We start from the raw sequence: 23,927 nt of genomic DNA, 5'->3' as shown, positions 1-23,927 counted from the left end.
TCCTTGGGAGCTTTTTCATCGGGACCCATAACCACTCACCTACTGTGACAGGGCTCAGGAGGGAGTTTTCAAGAAAGACCCTTTGCTTGTTGGGGTCCTCTCTGAGGTGGGGGGCCAGGGTTCTGAGCTGGCTTGCTCTGTGGTAGGTTTGTAAGTCTGGGAGGCCGACCCCCCCTCTATCCTTGGGGAGGGTGAGTGTTTCATAACCTAGTCTGGGTCTCTGGCCTTGCCATACGAATTTCGTTATGAGTTTTTTGGCTTCTTTAAGGAGTGCTTCTGGGGCCTCTAAAAGCATCTGGAAAACAAACAGGACCCTGGGGAGGAGGTTCATCTTTATGGCGTTTATTCTTCCCTTCCATGAGATTTGCCCCCTACCCCGTTTCTTTGAATAATTTATCGAACATCGGGGGGGTGGTTTGCCTGGCTTAAAACTTCGTGGGGCCGGACGATATTGATCCCCAGGTATTTCATCTCTTCGGTACAGATTTGAAAACCCAGGGGGGACAGCACCGTCAGGTCCCTGTCTGTATCTGGGGCAAAGGGGAAGATCATTGATTTCCCAATGTTTATCCTGAAGCCTGAGAATTGGCCAAACCGTTCGATAACACGCACGGCAGCCGGGACAGAACTAGTAGGTTCCCTCAGGTGAAGCTGTATGTCATCTGCATAGAGGCCGAGCTTAAAGGTCCGACCTCCAACGTCAATACCGCGGACCAACGTGGCACATCTGATGTACTCCGCGACTATTTCCATGGTCATGGCGAACAGGATTGGGGAGAGGGGGCAGCCCTGCCTCGTCCCCCTTTGAAGGCTGAATGTTCGTGACAGGCCACCATTTACCATGACTCTAGCTCAGGGGTCTGTATATAGGGCCCCAATGGCTCGTGTGATTCCCTCACCGAAGCCCAGTTTGACAAGGACACCATGTAGAAACACCCAGTCCACCCTGTCGAACGCTTTTTCGGCGTCGATGGCCACCAAGACAGGGTTATCTCCCTTCGGGGCCGCTTCCCTCATGAGGTGCAGGGTTTTACAGAGTGTGTCCGCCCCCTGTCTCCCCTGTATGAAGCCCACCTGGTCGGAATGGATGAGTACTGGCATATGGCTGTCTAGTCTTGTGGCTATGATCCTGATGAACAGTTTGGCGTCCACGTTCAGGAGGGAAATTGGTCTATAAAACCGGCAGTCTGCTGGATCTTTGCCCTCCTTCGGAATCACTGTTATCAGTGCTTTGCCAAAGGACGGGGGTGCACTCCCGGTCCTCATGATATTTGTGAATAGGCCCGCCAAGAACCCCGCTAGTAGGCCTCCAAAGGCCTTATAAAAGCCTGCAGTGAATCCGTCCTCCCCAGGGGCCCTGCCCAGCTTAAGTCCCGATATTGCCTTGAGTACCTCCTCGCTCGTTATTGGGATGTCTAAGGCTGATACCTCTGAGGGGTCCATCACAGGTAATGTTACTCCGAGGTATGCTCCCAGTGCCTTCGCCTCCACTTCTCCTTCCCTCCCATAGAGAGTCTCGTAGAAACCCTCAAATTTCTCCACTATACCCTCGGGATCTGTTTTTGCCCCCTCCTCCCTGCTTGAGATCCTTGTCACCCATCTATCTCTCCGTTGGCCCCAGAGTTTGGCCGCCAGCATAGCGTCAGCCTTATCTCCTTTCTCATAGTCCCTTTGACGCAGGTTTTGGAAGCCTGCTACAATTTTCCACATCTCCAATGCTCTCAGCTCTTGCCTTGTCTCTCTTGCATCCCCCAAGTCCCTTTCCCTCTCTTCGTCACCCTTCCCTTCTGATCCCTCCAGTGCTATTATCTCCGCCCGTAGCCTATGAGCCAGGAGGGTCCTGGTCCTTTTTTGGGAAGCCCCCTCTCTAATAAGGACAACCCTCCAGGTCGCCTTTGCTGCCTCCCACACCGTCTCTATGTTAACTTCGCCCGTGTTGTTCAGTTCGAAATATTCGTTGATCGACTTCTCCATCTCCTCCTTAAAAACCACATCCCTAAGTAGGAGGTCCTTGCATTTCCACAGGGATTCTCTGGGCTTCAGACCCGATACACTAATATCTGCCCAGACCATATCATGGTCCGACCAGCTAACCGGGCGGATGGTGCAGGACCCCACTCGGCTCATGTTCTGGTGCCCCATGAAAAGGTAATCTATTCTCGTTCTGGTACCATGGACCGCTGAGTAGAAAGTGTATCCCTTTCCTTCCGGGTGTAATTCCCTCCATGTGTCCACAAGCCCATAGCCCCACATCAGCTCCCGGAATTTTCCCTGGGGTCTAACCCCTCTGCTACCTAGCGGGATGGACCCTCCACTATGGTCTAGTTCCCGATTTGCCCACATGTTAAAGTCTCCACCCAGTATAAGGAGCCCCTCTGCCTTGGCCATTATCTCTCCCGTTGCATCTTTTAGAAATTCAGCCTGGCCCACATTAGGACAATAGATAGCTGCTAGGGAGACTCTGGAGTTATGCAGGTTACCCGATATAATCATGGCTCTACCGTCTTCCCTCCCCCACCTGGTTACCTCTGTGAGTCTCTGGTTTCTCTGCAGGATGATCCCGACTCCACTCCGCTTCGTGGGAGCGGATTCCCAGAAGGTCTGACCCACCTGTGCTCCCCGGATGGCCGTCTGCTCTCCTGTGACCGTTCTAGTTTCCTGGATGAAAAGGACATCTATTTTAGCGTTCTTCATTTCCCTCCCCAAGAGGGAGCGCTTTGCTGGGGAGTTCAGACCCTTTACATTGAGTGAACCTATTCTCAGTGACTCAGCCCGGTCCCTATTCTCATTGTCTGCCATTGGACCCTTCCATCCTCCCCCCTCCCCCTCTTTATCGCGACGCCTGCCAACGGGCAAGCCACCAGGGTGAATGCAAGACCATCCACCGCAGTCCCCTTGTTAAGCTCAGCGTCCCCGGCTGAGGCTTGCTTGATTCGATCCCTCGATTTCTCTAAAGGCTAGCCTCTGACCACTTAGTCCCCTTCGGCTTCCGTTGTGGGGGTGTTTAGTTTCTTGAATTTCCTTCTGCCCTTTATCTTCTTCTTTGTGGACCAGGGGCCCTCCGGCTCCCTCCTGGTGCTCTGAGGCTCCTGCACCTCCATCTCGTTTCCATCCTCTGGGGTATCCCCTTTGAGTACCTGCAGCACTTGAGATGCCTCCTTGCCGCTGGTCACTCTATAGTCCACTCCTGCACGCTCGAAAGGCAAGGCGAATGGGAAGGACCACCTCTATCTTATGTCCTGACTGGTGAGCCACTGGGTGAGTGGCCGGCATTCTCTTCTGCGGGTAAGCGTAAAAGCCGAGAGGTCCTGGTAAATTCTAACTGTGTCTCCTTTAAAGAAGAAGCTCTCCAGCCTTCTCGCTTTCTCGAGGACCTCCGTTTTCTCTCTGTAGCGGAAAAAGCGCACAACGATGGACCTTGGGCCGCCCCTCGCTCCACCTCCCCCTTGGTGGGCTCTTTCCAGCTGGACTTCCTTGCCCCCCTTGATTGTGAAGAGTTGGTTAATGAGGCCTTGAACCTTTCTCCCCACGTCTGTGGCCGTCTCGCCTCTCTGTTCAGTCACACCCGTGATGCGCAGGTTGTTTCGGCATTCTCTGTTCTCTAGATCGTCCATTTTCAGGACCATATCCTCCTCTCTGATTCCTAGGTCTGTTAGTCTCGCTTCGTATTTCATGTCTAACAGGTCCGTTTGGAGGTGGTTGTTTTCCATTCCCTCCATTATTTCTTCGAGCATCTCCACTCTCCCCCTGAGATCAACTATCGAGGCTTGTATGTCCATTCGGATCGCCTTTATCTCCTGGAGGATGTCCTTGAGGTTGTCCTTCGTTAGCAATGCGGGGGGGGGGGTCGGCACTCGAAGGCATGGTCACTCTGTGTGGTTCTCCGAGGGGTGCGTTGGACCTGCGGAAGCGTTGGAGGGAGTGGATTGCGCACGTGGGCTGGGTTGGTTCCAAGGCTCTGATCTCTGGGTGAACTTTGGAGCATGGGGGAGGGCGGGGGCACCCCTCACCCTGCCTTAATGCCTTAATGTTCCCTCTGGTCGTCTTGGGCCCTCCCCGCTTCCGCGGTGGCAAACTCGCATGTGGGGGGGGGACCCGGAGATGGCTCAGGTCCTCACGAGGGGAGCTGAGTTTGTAATTGGGGCCTGCTTCCCCAGATGTGTCACAGCAGAAATGTTCCAGGGGGCCCAGGCCAGCTTTTGTGGAGTGGATTGTACTGGTCCGTGCTCGGTGGGCGCTGGAGGGGCGGCGGAGGGGCCAAACACAGTCCGCCGAGTCTCAAGTATCAATTCTCCCCCCCGCGCTCCTCACCTTCTTCAGGCCCCCGGGGGGCGCCACACGTCCGTTGTGGGCTTGGGCTCCTTCATTGGAGACATCAGAGTACATCAGATGTGCCCCTTTTCCTGTAGGCCTCCGTGCGCGGGGGATGGGTCGGGACGCTCCGGGAGTCCTGATTTGCCGCCGGTGGTTTCCTCCCGAGGACCGGCACTGGAGCGGTTCTTGGTGGTGGGGGCCCCCACCAGGATGCCCCACTCGCCCTCGGCCCCGCGCGATGTCCACACACCACCAGGGCAGAGCTCCAGGGCCCGCGCAGCGTCCACACACAGTGGGGGACGTGCTCCGGAGTCCTCCTCTCGGTGTTATGGGCGGGGGGGAGCTCCCAAAGCTGCAGTCCCGGACCACGGCTGCGGGGGCGGGGATCGGCGGCTCCGGGCTCCGCGGCGGGTTTGGCTGAAGCCTGGGGCACCGCAAGGCGCATCGCCCCCAGGGGCTCTGCTGCACGGCGTCCGAAAAGGTGTCCTCTCTGTTGCTCAGCAAGCATGGCCTCAAATCGGGACCAGGCTGTATCGACATTCGGAGGAGCGCTCGGTTCGTTGGCCCGCTGCCGCGGGGGTGCACGTTCACGTCGGGGTTACTCCAAACTCCCGGCCGGGGATTGGCTCAGAGTGCTAGGCCCTGCGGTGGTGGAGGAGCGCTGGTCTCACACGTCCAGCATGCTCCGCGCCCCCTGGCGGTCTCTGCAGTCCTTTTGCAGAGGTAATTTCATGACATCAACTGATTTAACAATTTTAAAACAAGAATAAATAAACCAAGAAAAGACTGATTTTTAATAACGATCAATGAAGTACAGGTTGTGGAGGACACAGTTAATACTGAAGGACTCAAATGGGGAAGTTGAGTGGGTACAAATCAGTGTTTACTTTTCTTGAAGAGCCCAAATCAATGATAGATATTCTGGAATGTGGGTAGATAAGGCAAAATCATTGCTGTCGAGTTTCTTTTGAAATTTCTTTCTGAGTTCGGACATGTTAGTTGTCTCATATCAAAGGACTAAGCAACTTCAATTATCTCCAGTTGTCCTGAAATAACCAAGAGAGCAGGGATCCTTAGTTACTTCTGCACCTGATGTGGGTTCAACCGCCAGATGGAGTTGGTGTTTCCTGGCATCATATGCTCAGGTACTACACAAAACAAAACTATTTGCTTTGTCATCTAATATAAATGTACTTTCTCCTTCTTGTGGGACTGATCTTACCCTACCTTTGTCAGGAGTCCTGTCCAAGGTTTGCACACGAGTGTCCCAGCCCTCCTGCTGTCAGAAGGCTACCAAAAATAATTCCTAAAAGACTTTAAGTGTATTGCTCTAGATACAACCCTTATATGCTTTTAATTTTAGGTTGGGGTGTTTTAAAGTTGGCCATTGGCATGAGCTTGAAAAGCAAATAGAGGTTCCATAATCCGCTATTGACTCTTGCCAACTCAAATAATGAGGAAGACTATTGAGTATGGGTGGTAGCTCATGTGCTGGGTGCCCAGCTGACTTATTTGGCCAGCCTGCACTACCCAAGTTCAAAACCTGCGATAGAGCAGGCTCAGCCATTTACCCTTCAATGGTTGATAAAATGAGTAACATTATGTATTGTTGATCAGAGGTTATTATTTAATTCAATGTCAAGTGCTATGAAGTAATGTTTGGAACATGTAAACTAAATGTACTTTATCTTGGTATTATGGTTTTAAAGGTGTTGTGCAGACCTTCCCACTTCACAAGAAGTATACACTTTATATCATGAACTCCGGGTGTGCTCCTGTGATCAGTTTCATTTTATTAGTTTGGACTATTAGGTGTCGATTGAGAAACCTATTAGCCAAATCTATTGAATTATAGTATATATAAGTAGGAATGGCATATGAGGAGTGATACACAGATTGTTGGTGGCTTGTTGGTGTTGTTTGGTTATTTGCCCATCCAATGACTTCCCATGGCCATGCTAATCCATATGGCCACTCCCACCCAGTTCCCGCCCCTCCTCACCCAAAACAACTACTCATGAGAATTCTTTGAACTCGCTTTAATCAAGCCTTTCAAAGCAATCTTCTGAGGGTTAATTACTTAATTGCAGTTGTAAACCTGCTACTGGTGTAATACAAGTGTCTTACCAGGTCTTCGTTCAGCCTCTCAATTTGGAAGCACTTTACATGTACTGTCCTTCACTGAACTCCTGTTAATAACAAGCTTTGGTAAAGCCACCAATTTTGGCTTGTGTGCAAGTATTAGGCATTTGCCAGGCACTGCTATTAGATTCCCAGGTACTCGCATCATTTTGCACACGTTACCATCAATGGCCAGTTAACAACACTACGGCAATGCCTGGCAAGTGTCTTTACCATGCCTACACAAAAACCCCAAACCGTTGGCATTGCCAGTGCTTGTTTTTTGGAATGGTATTTACCTGAACATTCAACTTTTTATGTTACTATATTTCTACTTGGATGTTCTGATTTAATTGCTGATTTTATACGGGATTTCAGAATGTTTATGAACTGTTTTGTCATGTGTTAAGTTTTATGAATTGTATCTCTACGAAATTAACTAAAATATGTTTCAATTAATATTTTTAAGTATTGATTGATTCAGTACCATTACATCGTACCTATCATTACAGCGTTTAGAAGCTGGAGGAATCTGCACGGAGCGCTACCCAAAACATGCACTATTGCTGTTTTTATTTTATGAATTGCAGTATTTTAACTCGCACAGCGTTTTGAAAGCCTTTGAATTACACGGAGGATTAGGGAAGACTGTTCGGTTATTTTATGGGAACGTTTCTGCACCGTTATGCTTTTTAAATCTGAAATGGAATTTGAAACCGTTTTTTGACATGTATATTTCTATGTTTTGACAAAGAAAAGTCAAACAGAAGACAGAATGATACCTCCCTTACCGCGAGCACATCACTGGCTCTGATAGCATTTTGGAGCTAGCATGAGGTATGCCGTGCAGATATAGTGAAATAAATATAATATATCTAATGCAGTTTTTGAGTTCATGCCAAAAAGCCCCTTTGAGTGATAGCACTGGGAGATACAACTACACACATAAATCAACATTTCTGCACGTTGTCCGTTCCCAGGGCTACCTTCTTTATACTTGAGTGCATTGCCGATGCAAATACCTTGTACCCAAAGTAAGTTTTGGCAGATTCAAAGGGAGTTGTAAAAAATCAAACTTGACTATAAATTGCATGTTTGGAATTAATGAACAAATCCAATCTTTTTACAGCTATTCCTTTCGAAACCACAAGCAGGTTCCTCGGGAAACCACAGCAGGGCATAATGCCCTGGCCCAGCATGTTAAATTACTTGATGTCACCATGCATCATTTCATAGAAAAAGAAAGCGATGGAGATTTCGGAAGCTTAAGGGAGGAAAAGGTGGCGAACTAACTGCCTCTTTAAAAACGTATATTTCAATTCAAAGTCCTTCGAAAGCGGGCAATAAAAATGCTGACGATTCAGTGGCGGCTGCTGATTCTTTTTAACTGTGGGCCGTAAATACGCGCGAGGGACCAAACATAGCAAGGGAGCTGGAACCTACCAACAGGTAGGGGTGACAGGGTTTGGGGGGATCCTCCCCCCAGCCCCCGAGATTTTTTTGTGCATATAATGGTGCATTATACAGCACACTTACTGCGAAAAATCGGGTAAAAAGCCAGACAGTTTGCAATGGGTAGCTCATGAAAGAACCCAATAGATGCAGGCCAACAAGAGTGCACAGGAGCCTTTCCCAGCACATTTTCATGATGTCTTTTCCCACAGTATGTGCCAGTATAAAAAATATGTTCCCGCTGTCTGTGCCCATTAAAGTCCATCTGGCTGCACCAACATATACCAGTATTCCCATATATGAACATACTCATTTACACTTTTCACATAATGCCAGTAATGATAATATAAGAAAACAGCTGGCTATTCCAATATATGCAGTATTCACACAGAAAATACTTCTGTTGGATTTCCCATTAAAAATGCCATAGCCCAATAAGAAAACATGTCCGATATCTAATAATAACACGTTTACTCTGTGATGGTGCTGATAACATCTGGGTTTGCGCAAGGACACGCCCCCTGAAATCCCCAGGCGAGAACGAAAATATAGAATAAGAAAACTGTAGCAGTTTGGTATTTTAGTTCTGCAGCCGCCATGTTGTTTAGCAAAATAACACAAGCAAGTTATAGTTAGCTTTGCCACACGGAAAGAAAGTAGTTTTCATTGTAGGTAGGGTTAGGGCGCTGAATACATAGTTGGGGAAAACATTGGAATGTGGGCATGCATATAGGATACACGTGAGCACATTGTAACGAGCACATTATAGAAAACAGGCAGAACTATTGCCATTGTTTAAGCACGGCCCTAAAATGCTTTTAGTTAGAGCTGTATAGTATTGGGTTCAGACGTCACGGTTGTGCCAAGGTCAAGGAGGGAGGGAAAGCACGATAATCGGGAGTGGAAAATGCCCAAATTGGTCTTTCTCATGGCTCGAGACCAGAGATGCATCTAGTAGTATCACCAGGTGCAGGCAGTAGTAACATCGCCAAGGAGAGAGTAGCAAAATGCACATGTAGCACCCCAAAAGGTAAAAGAGGTTAAGAACAAAGTGGCAAAATGCATACATAAGAGAAATTGATTTTGCACAGCACGTGGGGTTTAGATTATGCACCAGCAAATAACAGGGTGTACCGTGAGGGAGAACACGATAGACTGGCCAAAATTAGGAAACTGTCTGGGATGTTGGGGCCCCGCGTGAGAAATTGAGATGGGAGTGAGTTTGCTAGTTTTGTAGAAGGCAGTGTGTCTATCTCTCCCGTTACATCAAAGCATAATTGGGTTATTGAACAGAAATGCAACACCCAAGACCGTGTGAGTAATAGCTGACCAATAGCGCACCATTTTTGTAATCATGTCAGCATATTGCGATAATTAAACAGAAAATGTTGCCAGGGTAGTGAGAGAAACTGATGAGAGCAAGGCAGGAGGTTATATATGTTAAATCATGAATTTTATTTTATTCTGATTTAAGTATAAAAAATATATCAAAATCATTGAACATTTTTAATTAATTCTTTTTTAAAAAGAACATCCTAACATCATGCATTCGTTCATTCATTCAAACTAGTATAGTTCCTAAAACATTTCATCATTTTACGGTAGAATTCCAATTTAATTCCACTGTGATTCTAACAATAGTTCACTCCAAACAAAAGTATCGACTATCGGTGCCCGAACAAATAGATCTTCTTTAGAAAAATAGCTTCCCAGTTGGCAAATAGTTTCGACTTGACAGATTGTGTGTGTCTTCATCAGGATAGGTGAACATTAACAAAATTCTAAAAACAAATAGATAAAATACAGTTAAAATACTGTTAAAATACAAACTCCTGTCTCTTCTCACTCAGTTTATCCAACAATATTTTTAGGTCAAAACTAGGGGAGAACCTTGTGTGGTCTACCTCTTACCCAAAAGTCAAGCCAATCATGTGGCTAAGCGCCCATGGTAAGCATTGTTCATAAATGAGTGTTTAATTGTAATTGTGAGTGAACATGATAATCGGTGACAGCATGCCAGGCAGTGTTTACTCACTTAGCGCTGCAGAATACAAATATGAAGGGCAAAAGGCGTTGCACATGCCTGTATTCTGATTTTTGCTCTTTACATTTGCACCCGCAGTGAAAATGACAGCGGGGACGCACTTACATAACAATGGGCCTCATTACGAGTATGGAGGTGGGCATGGCTGCCTCCATACCGGGTCCCAGTACCGGTTCCTTCAATGAAGAATAACCGGGTCATTCTGACTTTGGAGGACCCGGTAATTCCTCCTTGAAGGAACCCATCCCCATTCCCATTTGAGCCCCATTGGGCTCAATGGGAATGGGGAGGTAGCTAATAACGGGACCGTTAATAACGGCCCATTATTAGCTCCCTGGTCCCCTCGCGGGACCCGCTAAGGACAGCTGGTTTTACCAGGTTTTACCAGGCGTCCTTACCGGATCCCGCAAAGGAAACCACCTAATAGGGCTCCCCGTAATTAAGGGTGCCAGTCCCGTACCGGCACCCTTCATTACGGGAGCGCCTGCCTCGTAACGAGGCCCGATATCTTTATTTGCTGACCTCCAAAGCCTATGGACAGCTGTAGAAATGAAGTGGAGCAGAAAAGAAAAGCGTAAACTGCTTTTACGCTTTTCTTTCATGCTCCACTTGGCAGAATCAATATGAATCTGGACCATTTACGCATGCATGGAAATGTCACGCTGGCATAAATCTCTCATTTATATGACACAGAGGATGGGGGACGTGAAAACAGCTATTCGGTTCCGTGGCCCCTCTCTGCCATACAAATCAATGGAAATATAGGGCCTCATTCCGAGCAGGGCGGTAAGGGATACCGGGCACCGTTAAGGAGACCGGTGCCGGTAATCCCTCACCGCCCTACTACGAGGTCCCTTAGCGGGTCCCTCCTTTAATGCCTGGTCTGAGCAGACGTTATGGACGGGACCCGTTAGGGGACTTCAGAGCTAATAACGGTACCGCAAATTGCGGTACCGTTATTAGCTACTTCCCCATTCCCATTGAGCCCTATGGGGGCTCAAATGGGAATGGGGAATGGCTTTTTCAATGGGGACTTACCGGTCCCGCAAAGGTCTGACTACACCAGTAAGTCCCCATTGAACGAGACCGGTGCCAGTACTGTTATTGGAGGCAGTCATGGCACAAATAGCGCCATGACTACCTCCAATCTCGGAATGAGGTCCATAGTGTTGAGTAAAATTCATGCATAAAATGTTTATTCATCGATTACATTAAATGCATGAATTTGACTCTGCTCCCTAACGAATATGACCGTTTCTGTAAATATTCTGTCCATACTTGTGTATCAGTGTGAGAAACGCAGCATGGACTCAATGTTTAAATAGCTGTACATCGCCATAAAACAGCAGCAGAAAGAAAATGTTTTAGCACATACCCCGTTTTAACCACAAACTATTAGCATACATTCTGCTGCATGCATCTATATTTGGCCCAGGTACTACTCAATTTGAAGAGGATAATCAATGTTGACTCTCAGGATTCAAACTTTTTGGGGTTAGTTTGCATTTTGTGGGCTGAGTGTGTGTCATGGTGTCTTGCCCGCTGAGGGTACTGGAATGGCAAATTCAATACCTGGCATAACAGCCCTTGGAACACAGAGGCAGCAATGTACCAGTAACCCCATTCCTACTTTTCCTAATATTATGGAGGCTTCGTGCCTCAAGGAGTAAGTAACCCCTCGGAAGAACAGCAAAACTAACAACATGAAAAGAACTAGATGCTCTTTGCGACCCTCCCCTTCAGGAGGAAGTATAAGGATAGATCAATTTACCAACCCTACCTGTGAATCCAAGCAGCAACATATAGCAACACCCACCCATGGAAGGGAGAACAGTCTGCAGAACTATGGGACGAAGAAAAGTAGCACTCAATGTCACTCATAAGTAATGTAGACATTACCCTTTTATCCCTCTTCCTCATCCCAGTCCTAACGATATGAGTGATAGGAAGCAGCACACATGAAATTACCAAAAGACCAGCCAGTGTTGTGCACATGTGACATTCTTATCACAGAAATGAAGCGTGTAATTGACACAAGCCAGGACTGCCTTCCTGGAGGACCGATGAGTTGGATTCATATACAGTTTATATTGATCCATGTAAGTGCTCGGGGACAACCAGGGACCCACACCCTACAAATGTCAATGAGGGTGCCCCCCTGAAGACAGCCCTGATGGAGTAGCCCATAATGCTGCCTGAAGGGTCTCCAACCTCCCTGCCCTCCACTCCCCCCATATCCTCCCCCATCCCCCGGTAAGCTAGCACAGTGATGGTCTTTATCCACTGCTGAGGTAGCAGTTGAAGGCTTCTTCCTTGCATGCCCAGGCCCAAAGGAGAGACAAAGGGCATCCCCTTATATACTGGAGACAGCACTGTCCAGATAGAACCGGACCACTGTCTTGACCTCCAGGGGCTGCTGAGAGGGAGGGATGGAATTGGCATCGTTTCCCATCCTGGGTATGTAGGTCAAGAGAGAACCTCTGCCAGAGAAACGCTAGTATCTGAATAGGTTTGAAAAAGAGACGATCAAGGGGGGCTTGCTTGCACTATTTGAAGATTTTTCTCTAGTGACAGGCAAAACAGGTGAGCGTGGCAGACCTTTTAGAACCCTGGATGAAAGCTGCGAGATCTGGAGAGACCAGAACTTACCTCTCACAATCCTGATGCCGATGCCTGCGGAATGGCTAGGGGAGAATCTGCCACCTCAGTGGAGGAGGACTCAGCTAAAGGGGAATGCTCATAGAGAGCTGTAAATGTAACTACGCTACCTTGGCTACTGGCAGCCAATGAGAAGGATCCACAGCCTTCCCTTCCTGGTCAAGAGAATGAGCTTCGGAATGGGAAGGATGGAAGGCATTGGGGCAGGCACAGAGTCAGGCTGAAGAATAGGGTTTTTGTCCTCAGAACACCAGGGCTCCTGGGTAGAGATGAAAAGAGGAAGGACAGTGTCCCTCTGACGGCAAAGCAGTCAATTGAATGGGAGCCCAGGTGGTTGCAGAAAAGTGGAAAGTCTAGAGAGACGGAATACTCCACAGAGGAAGGAAAGTGGTAGCTGGGAGCATCTGGTCTGGTGTTCAGGATCCCCGTAATATAAACTATCCTTAATGAGAGAAGGTGTTCCTTTGCCCACTCCATGATAAAGGAAGCCATCTTCCGATGAGGGGAATGTGTCCCCTTGCCGTTTGACATATAATTTGGTCACCTGGTTGTCTGTGCCAACAAGAATGGGCCTCCCTGGAAGGTCTCCCTGGAAGGATCTGCTAACAGAACTTGTGAGATGGAGGATCTGTTGATGACTGAAGCCAGCCCCCTCCACTGGATGGACAAGGGTTCCAGGGTAGCCAACCAGCTTGTCTAGCTGGCATTGGTTGCAAAGACTGCTAGTGGATCTGGATGAGCCAGTGGAAAGCACAACAGTTGGTTGGATTCCTTTGCCCATCATTCAGTCCTCCTGAGGAGGCCCACTATAATCAGAACACAATGGTCACAGGTCCAGTAAAATGCTTACCAGAGGGATAGTAGTTGAATAACTAAGGGCCTGGGGTGGTGTCTCACCCAGGGACTGACAAAGGGAGTGGCAGCCAGATCCCATTGACTAGTCAGCCATTGAAGGACAAGAGCTCCCTCAGAGTAGAGGAGTAGGGAGAGACTCATCCTCAGCTTGACTGGTCTGAGTCAATGTCCAGGTCATCATCATCATCATCTCCACTATTGCAGAATACAGCCATACAAGCCCATTCTCAGTGCAGTTTACTTCAGAGTGCAAAGCACATCAAGCGATAAGCGAATCGTAACAGGGACCTACAGGATAATAGATTTTCAACAATTGACGAGAGTGTTGTCATGTCTGACCACAGAACCTGTTCTGAGAATGGGTATTTTTTGCTAGTTAAATCAAAAAAAGACACTGGGCCTCATTCCGAGTTTGGCGCAAAGGGATACCGGGCACCGTTAAGGACATCGGTGCCGGTAATCCCTTTGCGCCCTATTCCGAGGTCCCTTAGCGGGAGCCGCAAAGGGACCAGGGAGCAAATAACGGTACCGCAAATTGAAACATTCTGCTCCTCTAACATGGGCATTTGGGCATTAGCTAATTCTCTTCTGCCCCTGACCTACTGCTAAGAGCTGCAAATTCAAATGCCCCTCAAGAACATCCTCTCCTTCTGCCACATATTCAGTAGCAGTCCCTTCAGCTCGCACCTCAACATTCCCCTGCAGGACTTGGACAGGTATGCAAGCCTGCTGCAATAATGTCAATGTGATGCATCCCCATTTGTGCCCGACTCGGTTCTTAGAGAGGTTTAGGCTGGGTGCCCTGAAGTATCAGAAACAGCTAAGCCATAGATACCATTGAAAGGACTATCAGCTACCACTATAACCAGCATTTGCATGCTTATATGACCTGCTGTAGCAGTTGTGGGTGCACAACTATAGTGATTGACGGACGTTGCACTATTCTACCACCCAAGATTCATGCATCCCCAGCAATTACAGGAGCTACTGTTTCCACAGTGAATTGTGCAAGATTCCCAATGGCAACTTCCTCTCCCCTTCTTAAGTTTAGCGGGTGGCTCTGAGTGCATTTAATTGGTGTTGCTTGTTGCCACAAACACCACAGACACTGGCAGCCTTGGTAACCCCTTTTTCAAAAAGGTGGTAGTGATGTATGATCCTGCACCTGACCTCAACTCAACTACTGAAAGTAGCTGAAATGTTCACATGTGTTAAACCAAAATCCTCATGAATCCCACTGACCTCCAGCATGCAGTGTGTTGCTTCACACAGACAATCAACCTACCACAAATACCCACTGCCTTTGATCACCACCACCTCCAATATTTTTTCCATCACCCCCGGTTTGTTTTTGTTCACCCAAAACAATTTGACTGCTTGGTTGAGGGTGAGAGTCCTGTTCACACAAGATAGACCAGCACAATATCCTCCTCTGTCCTACTGCTCAGTGCTAAACCAGGCATGTTGCGTCTCGCATGACACTAATGCTCGCCAATTGTGATCACTGCCACCTCCAAGAGTTTTTCCTGCTCCCCACATTGTTTTCTGTTCTGTAAGATCAGATACATTTTATGAATCTCACGTTAAGGCTTTTTAAGGAAAATACACTTGACAGTAAGACTTGGATGATGCCAACGCTAGGTGATGGGACAATTTGCCATTTTCCCTCTGAGAACAAGAAAACCATTACCCTTCTAAGAAGAGCCACAAGACCCACCTCTTCAATAGATTTGTCATGCTCTAATCACTCTTCCCATTGGTCCTACATGCACACAGATGTAAATGGATTACCTGAACTGTGAAACCATCTTGGCACTTGAGGCCCTCTGGGTTATCTTTAGAATGTTCTCTCAATACATGCTATACCGCTTCTTATGCATACTTCTTACTTGAACTTAATTGTCTGTATATTATTGTCCTCATCATGTAACCGAGGCACATATTCGATTATAGTGTGGCCGTTTATCCTCCCGACTGATCCATCACTTATATCACTCAAGGATGTACAAAGGCTTTGAATGATCAGACAGTCCACCCCTAGCATCCCACTCCCCCCCCCTTCTCTCTTTGGATGATGTGAAGTAACTTAGTTCACAGATAGCACATAACAAATTACCAATTAAATAATCCATATTTATAAAAGTGAAAGTGTGTGGGTTTGTGGCTTGGCGAAGCGTTGTTCCTTATGTAATTCCACATCATTTCATCAATCACCACCAGAATTTGCATAATTACCTGTTAGGACCCTCCGGACATTACTGGCTACATGACGTTTGGACACCCCACCCCTTTCCCAGGATTTCAGCACCTTAACACATGGGACGGTTGCCTGTAATCGACGAAACATCAGTCGGACCGGTAGAAGGACCGGTCCTCAATCCTAGAATGCACGGTTTCTGGGATATTTGCACTGCAATGCACCACAACAACCTGCACCATGCCAGGGTGAGGCAACAGGTAGGGAGAGAGCACGGTAGATACCAGTATGCAGCAGCACTCCAACACTCACCTCCCCCAATGTGTGCTCCAGTGTATGTCAGGTAGCCATACAAGCCCATTCTCAGTGCAGTTTACTTCTGAGTGCAAAGCACATCAAGCGATAAGCGAATTGGAACAGGGACCTACAGGATAATAGATTTAGAACAATTGACGAGAGTGTTGTCATGTCTGACCACAGAACCTGTTCGGAGAATGGGTATTTTTTGCTAGTTAAATATAAAAAAGACACTGGGCCTCATTCTGAGTTTGGCGCAAAGGAATACCGGGCACCGTTAAGGACATTGGCGCCGGTAATCCCTTTGCACCCTATTCCGAGGTCCCTTAGCGGGTCCCGCTATGGGCGCCTGGTTTTACCAGGCGCCCTTAGCGGGAGCCGCAAAGGGACCAGGGAGCAAATAACGGTACCGCAAATTGCAATACCATTATTAGCTCCCTCCCCATTCCCTTTGAGCCCTACGGGGGCTCAAATGGGAATGGGGATTGCCTTTTTTAATGGGGACTTACCGGTCCCTCCAAGGTCGCAATGGACCAGTAAGTCCCCATTGAACCAGGGCGGACTCTGTACCGGTATGGGAGGTAGTCATGGCGCAAATAGCGCCATGATTACCTCTATACTCGGAATGAGGCCCTCTGTGCACAGGTGGAGGAGGAGGTTTGTCGTTTCATACCATCCCATATCTGAGACACTGACCATCTTCTTCTCAGTATCAGTAGTTTCCAGAAACATGTGCTGCTGTTTCTACTCAAAGGGGTCATAATCTTAATCTTGATCATCATTACCATCATCATCATTTTTCTCAGGCAGACTGGATGTGAAGGGTGGATACCATGAGCTTCCCCTATCCTGCTCCTCTGCACTGTTTGGTGCTTCCCCTAGGAATATCATGCACATCATTATTCTTCAGGACTGTGTGCCTTGTCTCTTGCCTAATTGTGCTCCCATACATTGTGTGCTGTATGTCCTGGCTCCTCACAAACTATATCTACACTGTGTGTTGTTTGTCTGGGCTCATCAGTAGAGTCAATCTGCACCTTTACCCACTATGCCCCAGAGACAGTGGACAAAATCTCCTCTTCCTCTTACTGCAATACCTCAACATGTATTCCAGATGTTTTGGACTACAATTCCCATGATCCCTTACCATTGACGATGCTGGCAAAGTCTAATGTGAATTGTAGTAAAAATATCTGGTGAGCTAACATTTGACCCTGGTGCTATGGCTTCAATCCGACAAACAATGCCACATGTATTTTTTTCATGCACGTTGGTCACTAAGAATTTCTATTCCCAGATGGTGCTCTGAGTTACAGCCACTGGATAAAATCTCCTCCTGCCTTCAAATAATTCTAAGACATTTCTATGCAAATAGCAAGTATTTTGACCGGCTTCAAGAACACTTTGCACTCGGCTACAGCCTTTGAATGTACTCCCTTGATTAAAACAAGTTCCAAGACATTTCATTCATAAAATGTTCTCTGAGACTTTTCTTCTACACAAAGAATTCTATAGCAGTTTTGCAACTTTGCAAGCAGAAAGTATTTGAATTGTCCCCTCAAAGATGGCCAACTGAGTCACAGCCACTGAATATAATCTCTTCCTGCCTACAAAGACTACTAAAATGTTTCTATGAAAACAAGAATGATGTGGAATGGACGCAAACACTGAGGTTATGAACATTGAATTTCACCTCCTTCAGCCTCCAAAGAATGCTAGAACTATTCTACACCAGCGACAAGTATTTGGACTGGCCACAAAAAGATGGTACGCCGAGTTACAGCCCCTGAATATGATCTACTCCTGCATCCAAATAATTCTAAGACGTTTCTATTCAAGTTACAAGTATTTTGACTGGACACCAAAATATAACACTCTCAGGTACAAACACAGAATGCAATCTCATCCTGTCTCCCAAAAATCATAAGACATTTCTTTGAAAGCAACAATTATATGGACTGGCCACAAAAAGATGATGCACTCAGTTACAGCCACTGACTAAAATCTCCTCTCACCTCCAAAAAATCCTAATACTTTTCTATACAAGCAACTACTATGTGAAATTACCACAAAAAGACTGTACACTCATTTACAGCCATTGAAAGCATTCTCCATCAGTCTCCATTGAATTCTAAGACTTTCCTAAGCAAGCATCATGTATTTGGACTGACCAGAGATAAGAAATATTCAGTTATAGCAACTGAATTAGCTTTGTTCCCTAAACAGATTTCTTAGACTTTTAATTTGCAAAAATAATTCCACAACTTTTTTTGCAATTGCTCACGCAACAAGTATTTGTTCTGGCCACAGAATGTTTGTGCACTGTGTTATAGAACAGGCACTTAGGGGGTAATTTGGGAATTTACGGTAATTGTATAAAGGGGACAACCACTGCTAACACTTACCTGTTTCTGGTCCCCTGCATGCAATTTTAAACACTCCCAAAGTGGAGTGTAGAAATAAAGACTAAATGAAGGCTGTATTTCAATGCAATCCATTTGTTTTATGCTTGCATGAAAATCTAAGGCAGGCGTAAAACTAAATGCTCTCCCCCGAGACAGCGGAGGAAAGAAAAGCTCAGCTGCTATCTGCACTTTGCCTCCCTCATATGCCTCAGGACAGCTGGAAAATGAAGTGGAGCGGAAAAGGAAAGTATAATCTGCTTTTACACTTTTTCTTTCACCCTCCACTTCAGTAGAAAATGACCCACTAAATGTAATGTCTGCCTCCCACTGCCCCAAAAGCATGTTATGATGCTCTTCTCCGCAATCTGGCAAGTAGGTGCAGGGGCATTTATGTCATATGAGGTAAGTAGTTGTCACAAAAAATGGCCTATCCTTTTTCTATTTTCTACTTCTCCACCAATTAAGTTCTATTTTAATTGTGTACCACTCTCTCAAATCCTATCAATTTCTCCCTATCTCTCAACTGATGACTATTCCCTCTAGTGCTGTGCATCCACCTGCCCCTCCCTAAGCATGCACAAATTCCGAAATGTATCCACGCATACATTTTTTTTTTTTAGTAGTTGTATATAGTGTTAAATTGCGTCTGGCTGCTCTGGAGCACTTAGTGTGATCTAGAAAGGTAAACAAAGCCAAAAAAGGCTATAAAAGGAAGAGTGTAAGGGAAACATTATCCGGGTAAAAGTGGGTAACAATTAAAATGCACAACTCAATAGCTAGCTGACATATTTGATGAGATAACGTTTCCTTTACACCTGGATATTCCTGGATTGAGGAATTAACTAAGTAAAAGCTCTTAGATGTGAGTATACCGCTGAAACGTCCTGCTGCAGGGTTGGATTGACCCCTCTGCCTTTCAGCCTTGGAGAGTGGGGGTCGGTTTCTGGCCAGGCCTGGGCAGGTTTGGACAAAAACAATATTCGAAAAAATATATGTATGAAAAAAATGTATATATTTTTTTAAAATAAAATAGCTGTAACGGCATAATTTATCAAAGCTTTGATGATTTATTTGCATGCATGATGTGTGCATCATAAACTATGATGCATGAATCATTCATATGCTGCTGCAGCATGCAAAGTTGAGGGGCCGGGGCTGCCGCCGGGCCGGCAGCAGTCACAGTGCCGCTACTCCAGGGGGCACGGTGCCCCCTGGAGTTTCTGTGCTGTTGTATTAGTGATAAATATGTATTAGTGATATTAGTGATAAACAACCAATTTTAGAGTAGAATAAGCATCCATTTCGGACTGTTTAGCCTTTCGCAAGTTGCAGTAATAGCATGTTTTTTCTGCCATTGTCTCTTTTACGATCATCACATGACATTCCATCTCAGTGTCCTCGGTCACTTGGCAAAATCCTTGTGCCTAAAGGTTTCTGTACAGTGTACAAATATCTGACCATAGCACATTGAGTGGCCATTGGCTTCATTGTGCCACAATGAATGCTTTGTTGTAATGTGTCTATCTTTCCCATCTCACTGGCATGCTGTTCAGGATATCTGTTTGCATGTATGAGGTAACGAGTGCTCAGAGTATGGGACGTCCTGTGAGTGCGCTGATTTCCCTATTTTGCCAGCCTCTGAAGCCTTAAAGAAGATGCATGCAGGCTTGACATTCGGCCAACTTTGCACCAGACCTGCAGATAAGCTTAACTGGTCTGCTGTTGAATCTCAGTTACCAGTTTAATGGTATCCACTACAGAATAATTGCTCATTTTACTTTAGCCGATATGATAGCTCAGTTGGTTGAGTGCTCGCTGCTGCGATGTGTGTTTGATCTGCAGGTTCGAATCCCAGCAAGGCCATCTCAGCCTTTCATCCTTCTTAGGTCGATAAATGAGTACCAACACAGGCTAGGTGATATTGTATTCATATTTGTTCTATAAAAAAGAGCTTAAGCGTAAGTGCTATACAATAACATTATCATTTGGCCTTGGACGTCTGCTTGCATTCACAGTAGTTTGACTATATGGATCTATACACACAGATATTAATGATACATATGGTGATCCATTCTTGTATGAAATGTATATCACATTAGTGAAATCATAACCATATTTTTCGCAGTGTACTTAGGAACAATGATATTTGATGGCACTTCCTGTTTTGTCAAGGGGTGGAAGGTCGTGTTTCATCGCTTACCGGGATTCACTTGGGGGTGGGGTCAAATAACATAACTTCTGGTGATGTTATCAGAGGTCAAGGGTTATGAGGCAAGGGGTGGGTCAATTTTTTGAGGCGAGGGGTGGGGCACTTTTTTGAGGCGAGGGGTGGGGCACTTTTTTTTGGGTGTCGGGGCCTATTTCTTGTCCGAGTCAGACCCTGTCCTGCTGTGAGAATGTGAAAGATATGTCTTTCTCTCATGTGGAGCACTCACCCTAACTACTCTGTGGTGACCAACCACTTTAGTCCCCCTACATAGGCACTCTCACAGTTCTGCAAAATCTGTTTCATGCAAAACGGCTAAAATTCGGGGTATTCGGTTTTTAGCCAAATATATTCCCCCAGACTTATTCCCAGGATATTAAAACATAAAACCTGCTGCAGTGGGACACAAGCTAGTCCCAGTCTGTTGGTCTGGTAATAATTGCAATCATGCAAGCCCTGGAGGAAAACAGGACATCAAAACAGCTCATTAAAATGAGTCTGTTTGAGCCATGCTCGATGGAAGTAGATTAAAGAGTTTGAGGTACTCCTAAAAGCTTATCAGTGAAAGCAGGAAGAAAGCCTGTCATGCAATGGGTTTCTTTAGCCTGCCAGCACGTGCACTCTGGGTTTGAGCCTGTTTTAGCTCCGCCTGTTAATGTCTGAGATGTGCTGACATGGACGCCTCGTTTGCCATCTTTTATTGTGTTTCATCAGCTTGCCCCTCAGATCACAAAGATTGTAAAACTAATGCTCGTAACTTTTAGAAAGGAAAAAGCCTTCTCACATGTGTTCAAAATTCAAAGCAAACTGGGACGTGTTTTTCCCAGTCTGTGTTTGGATGCCCATATGTGTTTTCCGTGATGTTTTCCACTGTCAGCTGCGTAGTTTACTGCTGAAGACATGTACGTTCTGCTTACTTAAAATTTCTTCAAAGAAGCTGCATGTGGGTCATTTCTTTGTGGTTGTTCAATCGAACGTACACATGTATTTATAGACGTTGTGTTCTGCGTAGGAAAACTATAACCTGTTACTCAAAAGAAGCAAAGAGCAGGCTCTTCTTTGCAACTGCGACCATCACAGAAGGCTCCTACTTTTTCATGTAGGGTCAAGCTGCGTGGGAATGACTGCGCAGTCCGCCCTCAATGTATAGCTAAACTGGGGTCCTAAGGGTGTGTTGAAGTCCCAGCTCTCCTACCACAGAACAGCTGTGAGCTCATTTCTGGAGATGATGCCTAAAGGCAGTGCCTTAAGTGGCAAGGGAAACGTTCGGGGTTCATCACATCCAAGGGTGTGGGGGGGTTACCTGCCTGATTCCGTTCTAAAGCCTAAAGCTCTTGCACATGAGCGAGACCTTCAGGCTTTAGAAAAAAAGCCTTGCCTTCTAGCAGCCGGGGCTGCCAGTGGACATTAGGGAGCCCCGGCAGGGCCCCGTTTCAGAACCATATTTCGGAGCCGGCCGGGGCTCTGCCCTGGCTAGCCCCGGCCAACTTAAAACCCAGACTAAATGGCATTAGATAGAAATGTAAAACATTCTGTGAATGGGAATTTCTGCTGGAGTCCTTCAGGGCTTTGCACATTCCCCAGTGTCTGGTTTACAAGGTCGGACCAGTTGCAGAGGAAGGCAGCCACATGGGTAGTGTTGTTTTTTTTTACCAAATCCTCAGACAATAGGGATGCGACTAAAAATGCCATCAGTACATCTCCATGCAAGATCGGATTGCACACGTCCATTCCTTGCATGCTCCGGATGATGATGGACAGTGCCTCCCAGTGCTTTTGATGTTTATCCACTTTCAATCAGGAGTTGTTCAAAATAAATAGTTTGGAAATCTTATTCATACCGTAACGCAATTTACTGATGAGGATCTAACACTATTTTACTTATCAGAGGTGGGGTTTCAGACCTCTGTTTTCCTCACATATGCGACAGTGTCCACAAGGAACAGCAAGAAAACTGGTCGCCTTGCATAAGAAGTTGATGAAAATAACCCCCATTGTAACTAAACACAACGGTTTGAATAGTACCCAAGGGGGAGTTTTTGGATAAAACTTAATGCAAATTGTGCATTTTAAAGAATATTTATTCAGCAACACTGGTCCAAATTATCAGCTGCAGAGTGTAGTAACTCATCAAACTGGCCCACATTGGTCAAAAAAGGGGCCCACTTTGACCCACAAAATTGGCCCACATTAGCATTTTGCATTTTTTGTTTCTGCCATGGGCCTATTGCCCTATAGGCCAGTCTATGCTGTTTCAGTACTTCTCGGAAAAGACTCTGTAAGGTCTGTGTCAGTAAGTTTGTGAGGTTGGCCTTGCCTTTCCTGCACCCTGTCTATTCTCCTATTCGCTATGTTGGTTAGTTGTCAGCGGGTTGCTCAGAGTTTCTTGAGGAACGCCAGGTCGGATGCAATCCTGAAGCAGTGCTAGGTTTTCTCTCGTTTCCTGATGACTCTTTTGCTGAGGTTGAGTTCTTGCATGTAGCAGGGTGCTGACGGTTTTTGGTTTGCAGATCTGTTTTTTCAGAGGCATGTTTCGCTCGACGGAGGCTTAGAGGGTGGGGGTGTTTGGTCCATGTGAGGTGGATGTTGGCAAGGTCTTCTGTGAGTTCTTGATGGACCTAAAGGTTTGACTGATGGGTTTCTGATGGGAGTGTTTCACTGAGGTGGTGGGCAGGATGTTGAAAGGCATGGCCAGGTGGTGAGACCAGTCAAGCAGGAGAGGAGAGCAGTAGCGGAGGGAAGGCAGTGCAGTGATGATTAGGTTGAGGATGTTACCTTTCTCATGTGTTTCTGTCTTTTGTGTGCTGTGTGAGATTGAGGGTGTTGAGAAGGCAGAGGAGAGCTTCCTTCATTGGTTTTGGTGGCCTTGTTGCCTGGGAAGTTGATATTGCCAAGGGAGATGTTGTTGGCGTACATGAGGGACATGGTGGTGACTAGGTTGGTGAAGTCTCTGATAAAGGCAGTGTTGGGTTGGGTGGTCTGTAGCTGTGATGGAAGGCAACTGTGTCCATCGGGAGAGGGGAAAGTGGCAGAAGAGGACTTCGGAGGAGCCAATGTTGTTGACTGCAAGTCTGGTGCACAGGGCTGGACTGCCCCTCCGGGACATCCCCCGGTAGGCCTCTGGGTTTAGGGCCTCTTTGGTGCGTAAGGATACACAGCATGCACGTCTCCTTGTGAATCCGCATAGGTGGTTTCATTGAATTGGCTGCCATCCGGCTGCCACCGCTGACACACGTTTACGTTGGCGCTGCTGCTGCACATTTCTTCCCAGCAGGACCGGGCATGGGCAGCTGGGTTGTGCGGCTGAGCATGTGGGCCTGGGGTGCAGTCCAGCACTGTATCTTCCAATGGCAAAAATTATGGAAGTATGTTGTGCGC

Source organism: Ambystoma mexicanum, chromosome 5p (assembly GCF_040938575.1).
Source record: "Ambystoma mexicanum isolate Mex_15411 chromosome 5p, UKY_AmexF1_1, whole genome shotgun sequence".
Classification (NCBI taxonomy): domain Eukaryota; kingdom Metazoa; phylum Chordata; class Amphibia; order Caudata; family Ambystomatidae; genus Ambystoma; species Ambystoma mexicanum.
The sequence above is the reverse complement of the archived record's forward strand: the minus strand, read 5'-3'. Positions refer to the sequence as shown.